This window comes from Rhinopithecus bieti, unplaced genomic scaffold, assembly GCF_001698545.2.
Source record: "Rhinopithecus bieti isolate Rb0 unplaced genomic scaffold, ASM169854v2 scaffold_16999, whole genome shotgun sequence".
In the NCBI taxonomy this organism is placed as follows: Eukaryota; Metazoa; Chordata; class Mammalia; order Primates; family Cercopithecidae; genus Rhinopithecus; species Rhinopithecus bieti.
Window position 1 is genome coordinate 1,943,163 of NW_016808939.1, and position 6,664 is coordinate 1,949,826.

Consider the following 6,664-nt stretch of genomic DNA (forward strand, 5'->3'; position numbering starts at 1 on the left):
GCTGCAGCGCCAAATTAAAGCCTTCTTCCTTGGCAGTACTCATCATCTCAGTGATTGGCTTTCTGTGCAGTGAACATTAGGGCCTAGACAAAACCCTTGGTTTTTCAGTAACAATGGGACCATTACATATTCTATCCCTGTAACAAACACTCACATGTACTCCATACATATGTAAAATATTATATATCAAGGAAAGAAAAATAATGGATAACTAGGTAACATGAACAAATTAATTTGCATCACTATGGTAATAATTTTACTATCTATATATATCTTAAAACATTATGTTGTATACCTTACATATATATGTTCAAATTTATTTTCAAAATAGAAGGAAGATATATTTCAAAAACATTAGAAAATGAGAAGGGATCAAAATGATAAAACATAAAACTCAATGGAAATAAAAGGAAGTGGCAATTGAGAAAATGAGGAACAATAGTATAAGACTAAAAATCCATATTAGTAATTACTTTAAATGTAAATCGTTTAAACACTCCAATCCAAAGGTAGACACTGGCAGAATAGATTTAAAAAATAAACATAATCCAATATATATGGTCTGAAAAGACTCTTTTTAGATCCCAAAGCACAAAGAGGCTGGAAGTAAAATGATGTGAAAAGATATTCTATGCAAACAGCAAATAAAAGAGATTTTGGTTGGCTATACTAATATCAGACAACATAGATTTTCAGTCAGAAACTGTTGTAGATTCTGTGGTGACCTGGCAGTGTTGCCACACAGGCATTTTAGTCTCAGGTGAGAGACTGGAGTGCCTGGCCTGGAGCTGGGTAGGCGCCTCCACAGCCAGAACTGTGGAAAGCATCTCAGCAGTAGGTGTTGGAATTGTATGCTACCCTGTTGCAATCCTGGGGAGTGAGGAGTACTTCTAAAGCTGCAGTTTCTCCTGGACAGTGAGATTTGCAGCCAGGGCAAGTTTAATAATCTGGAATCAGTCTGCATGTGCCATTTCTTGGTGCCCCAGCCTGCTATCCTGAGATCATGATGCAATGGGGTCCACACCACTCCACTCACAGGCAGAATTTCAGACTCTTGGAGCATCTATTTGATTGGACGAGCAGCCTAAGCTACCCTATCCTTCATAGACATAGATTGTGGTGCAGTCAGTCCCTCTCCACTCCATGCCCAGACAGATGTCCATGCATGCAGGGTACCCATTCACCTGCTTCAGCAGCCTGAGCTGCCCCACCCTTCCGGGGCATAAATTGTGGTCTAGCATGGCTCTCTGCTCCATGTCTAGGCAAAGCTCCAGGTATTCAGAGAATCTGCTTGCCTGATTCAGCAGCCCAAGTTGCCTCATCCCTCCTGTGCAGAGATCTTGGTAGAGTGGAGGACTTCTTGCTTCATGCCCAAGCAGATCTCCAGGCACTCAGAGCACCATGCTTACCTGGATCAACATCCTGACTTGCCCAGTCCTTCCTGTACAGATATCCTGGTGCATGGAGGCCCTCTTTGCTTCATGCCTAGGCAAATCTCCAGACATTCAGAGTACTCACTCATCTGGTTCAGTAGCCTGAACCACCCCACTGTTCCTGGACATACATTATGATGCAGTGAGCACCTCCCCACTCTGTCCCCAGGAAGATCTCCAGGAATTCAGAGCACCAATTCACCTGTATTACCATCCCAAGCTGCCCCACCCTTCCTGTACAGACAACCTGGTGCAGGGGAGGTCCTCTCTGCTTCACATCCAGGTAGATCTCCAGGTACCCAGAGCACCTTCTTTCCTCAAATAGGAGCTTAAGCCACCCTCCATCCCCATGCAGAAAACTTGGAGCCAAGGAGATTTCCCAGCTCCATGCCTAGGCACACCTCTGGGCACCTGGTGGCCACCCACTGGATTCTCTCTTGGCATTGGCCCTGTGCCTGACATTGGGGGATAGGTAGGTGAGCCTGCCTAGTCTGTCCCCATCTATTGTAGCCCCTGTCCCCTGCCTCCAGGGCTGAGCAGGGAACTCAAATAAATGTGCATTCCATGAATCAGCCCTTTGCCTGAGGCAAGAGAGCCTCTGCCAGAAAATAAGGATCAAGTATATACAAAGCTGTGTTGGCTGCAGCTGGCTCTTTTCTATAAGCACCATATACTATCTTGTAGGCAGAAATGCACAGCCTAATATAAAACCTGCTGAAGGAAGTAAATAGGGCTATAGAAGAAAACCCAAAAGACCCTATTCAGCATTCTCTATAGTCACACCCCCTAGGGAGATAGGGAAGAGAAAAGGAAAGAAAAAAAAGCCAATAATATTATAGGAAAAGAAATAAAACACAAAAAACCCACCCACACAAGATAATTACAAATATTGGAAGTGCCAGCATCTCCAGATGAAAAGAACCCAGTGCAAGAATTCTGGCATCATGAAAATCTGATTGTAGTAGCACCACCAAAGAATTGCACTAGCCCTCTAGCAATGGTCACTAGACAAAATGGAAACTAAGAAATGACAAGTTAAGAACTGAAAGCATGGATTGCAAAGAAGTTTAATGAGATCCAAGACAAGGGTAAAAATCAACACAAAACAAATTCTACAGAAACTCAGTAAATATAGGAAAACATTAACATAGTTTTAAAAAACCAATCAGAGCTCCTGGAATTGAAAACCTCATTTATGGAATTTCAAAATACAATTGAAAGCTTTAAAGTTTTATTAACAGAATAGAATAAAAGGAAGAGATAATATCAGAGCTTGAAGATTGGTTGTTCAGACTGAGTTAAAAAAAATAAGGTAAAATAATTTTTAAAAATGAACAAAGTCTTTGAGACTTTGGGATCCCACACATACTTAAACCAACCAAATCTATACATTTTGGCATTTCTGAAAGAGAAGGAGAAAAAGTAAACAGCATGAACAACATATTTGAAGAAGTAATTCAAACAAATTTCCCGGCTGGACATGGTAACTCACACCTGTAATCCCAGCACTTTCAGAGGCCAAGGCGGGTGGATCACAAGGTCAGGAGATCGAGACCATCCTGGTTAATATGATGAAACCCTGTCTTTACTAAAAATACACAAAATTAGCCAGGCGTGGTGGTGGGCACCTGAAGTCCCAGCTACTCAGGAGGCTGAGGCAGAAGAATGGCATGAACCCAGGAGGTGGAGCTTGCAGTGAGCAGAGATCACACCACTGCACTCCAGCGTGGGCAACACAGCGAGACTCCATCTCAAAAACAAAAAAAAAAAAAAAAAAAAGAAAGAAAGAAAATTTCCCTAATCTGGCTAGATAGGTAGACATCCAGATACAAGAAACAGAAAGAACACCTGTGGGATACTATACAAAATGAAAATCACCAAGGTATAGTCACCAGACCATGCAAGGTCAACAGTAAAGAAAATATCTTAAAGACAGCTACAGAGAAGGGACAGGTCACTTACAAAAAGAACCACATCAGGCTAACAGCAGACTTCTCAACAGAAACTTACAATCCATGAGAGACCACAGGACTATTTTCACTGTTCTTAAAAACAACAAATTACAATGAAAGATTTTATGTCCTGCCGAATTAAACTCCATAAATGAAGAAGAAATATTTTCTAGGCAAGTAAGAACCAAGGGAATGTGTGATCACTAGACCAGGCTTTGAAGAGATCCTTAGGGGAGTTGTAAACATGGAAACAAAAGAATGATATATCCTACCACAAAAACACACTTAAGTATACAGTGAACACATAAAGCAACCACATAACAGAAACTTACAAAACAACCAATTAACAACTTCATAATAGAATCAAAACCTCACATATCAATATTAACTTTGAATGTCAGTGGTCTAAATGTCCCACTTAAAAGGCACACAGTGGCAAGTTGGATTAAAAACAAGACCCATTTGTCTGCTGTTGTAAGAGACCCATTTCATGTGTAATGACATCAGTAAGCTCAAAGTAAAAATTTGGAGAAACATTCTCCATGCAAAAGGAAAACAAAAAAGAGGAGGGTTGCTAATCTTCTATCAGATAAAACAGATTTTAAACTAACAACAGTAAAAACTGACAAAGAAAGGCACTATAATGATAAAGGGCTTAAATCAACAAGAAGACTTAGCTATCTTAAATATGTATGCACCCAACATTAAAGCAGCCAGTTAAAAAAAACAAATATGAATACTTCCAGACCTACAAAAAGACTTAAACATTTACATGATAATGGTGCAGGACTTCAACACCCCACTGACAGCATTAGAAAGATAATCAAGGCTGAAAATTAACAAAATATTAGGGACTTAAAGTCAGCATTTGACAAATTTGATCTAATAGACATCTATAGAAGACTACACTCATCAACCATAGAACACACATTCTTCTCATCTGCACATGGAACATACTCCAAGATCAACGACATGCTTGGCCATTAAGCAAGTGTTGATAAATTAAAAAAAAAAAAAAAAAGAAATATCAACCATACTTTCAGTCCAGAGTGAAATAAAAATAGAAATATATAACAAGAAGGTATCTTAAAACACACCATTACATGAACATTAAACAACTTGCTCCTGAATGACTTTGGGATAAACAATGAAATTAAGGCAGAAATCAAAAAAATTCTTTGAAATAAATGAAAACAAAGACTCAACATACAAAAGTATTTGGGATGCAGTGAAAGCAACATTAAGAGGAAAGCTTATAGCACTGGATGTATACTTCAAACAGAAACATCTCAAATAAACAATCTAACATCACACCCAGAGGAACTAGAAAAACAAGAACTACACCAAAGCTAGCCAAAGAAAATAAATCAATCAGAGCAGAACTGAACAAAAGTGAGACCCAAAAATCCATATGAAGAATCAGTGAAATCAAAAGTAGGTTATTTGAAAGGATAAACAAGGTTAACAAACCACTAGCTAGATTAACAAGGAAAAAAAGAGAAGATCCGAATAAGAACAATCAGAAATGACAAAGGTGACTTTACAACCAATTCCACAGAAATAAAAAAGATAGTTAGAGACTATTATGAACATCTCTATGCACAAACTAAGAAACCTAAAGGAAATGGATAAATTCCTGGAAACACACAATCTCCCAAGATTGAATCCAGGAGAAACTAAAACCCTAAACAGACCAATATAAAGTTCCAAAATTGAATCAGTAATAAAAATCCTACCAACCGAAAAATTATGTTTTGGAATAATTTTAGTAGAATTGGTAATAGTGTAACAGCTCTTTATATTTCTGATCAAATTCAACTGTGAAGGCGTATGGGTGTGGGTTACTCCTTAAACCACTCTATGAAGCCAGCATCACCCTGACATTGAAATGACACACTCATTTTTCTCACTATTTCATCTATATGCAGGCACCAAACCATCCTCTGTGAGTGGTCTGTGGTTTTCCCTTTCACAGTCCAACGGCTGGCAGTAGTCACAAGATGTGTGGAGTGAGTCCTCAGATGTGTTCTGAGAAGCTCTAGAGAGGCAGGCAGAGCTACACTTATTCTTGGAACTGAATCGGTGGCAGCACCCTCTCTGTACCAGCTGTCAGACTGCTTTAGGTTTTGTTTCCTCACAGAGCTTTGTGTTTTGTCACAGCTTTAGAAAATAAAAGAAGAGTATGTAGCTTATCACAGACTCCCATTTTTTAAAGTCAAAGCCCCTAGAAAAGTATGTCTGGAACACTGAAGGCAAAGGTTGAGAGTATATGCACACACACCTGCAGTCTGGCATGTGCCCCAGCTACCAACTACTTCAAGGACACAGCCCAGCCACTCCCTTAGACTCCCAGTCATGTTTCTTTCTCTTGTCGCTTCTCCTTCTCCTGATTTTCCTTCTTCCTCTTCATCTCCTTTTATTTTCTATTCTTCTCTTCTTTTTTCAAATCTGATTTTAAATGTGATAAAATCAGAGCAAGGTAGAGAAAATCTTGGGGTGATTAATTAGTCTTGAGAGTCACTAAAAATTATTCTCCATCAGCTCAAAAGTCTTAATGAGTGTACAAATCAACACTTTGTACTAAAAAACTATCTGCTGAATGGAATCTGATGTCCAGTAAAAACTAAAAAAACAAAAGCATAGTGGAGAGCTTCTATGCATGGACAGTGCTATATAAAGAATTAGCACAATGAATTACCCTCATTAAAACGCTCAAGGTTTTAATGAGATGCAAGAAATAGTACTTCATTGTGATAAGACCATCTTCATATTTCTTCACTTCTTAAGTATCAAAATTTAGTAATGTTAGAGAAAATTTGAATAATGCAATTAGGAAACTTTCTCTGATTGCTAGTACATGCAATAATTTGAGAATATACAGTCTTCTCACGCATATAAGAAATGTTTATGAAAACAACCATGTATTAAGTCACAAAACCACTCTACAAAATTCAAAGAATAAGTGTCTTAGGAACTATGTTCTCTGATGACACGATCAATAATGAAAGATAAATAAGAAAATCACAATAAAATGCCTTATGTCTGGAAGTTAATAAGACTAGTTCTAGAACGTGTAAAGCGATAGCTTCCCGGGGCGGAGCAAGATGGCCGAATAGGAACAGCTCCAGTCTCCAACTCCCAGCGCGAGCGACACAGAAGACCGGTGATTTCTGCATTTTCAACTGAGGTACTGGGGTCATCTCACTAGGGAGTGCCGGACAATCGGTGCTGGTCAGCTGCTGCAGCCCGACCAGCGAGAGCTGAAGCAGGGCGAGGCAT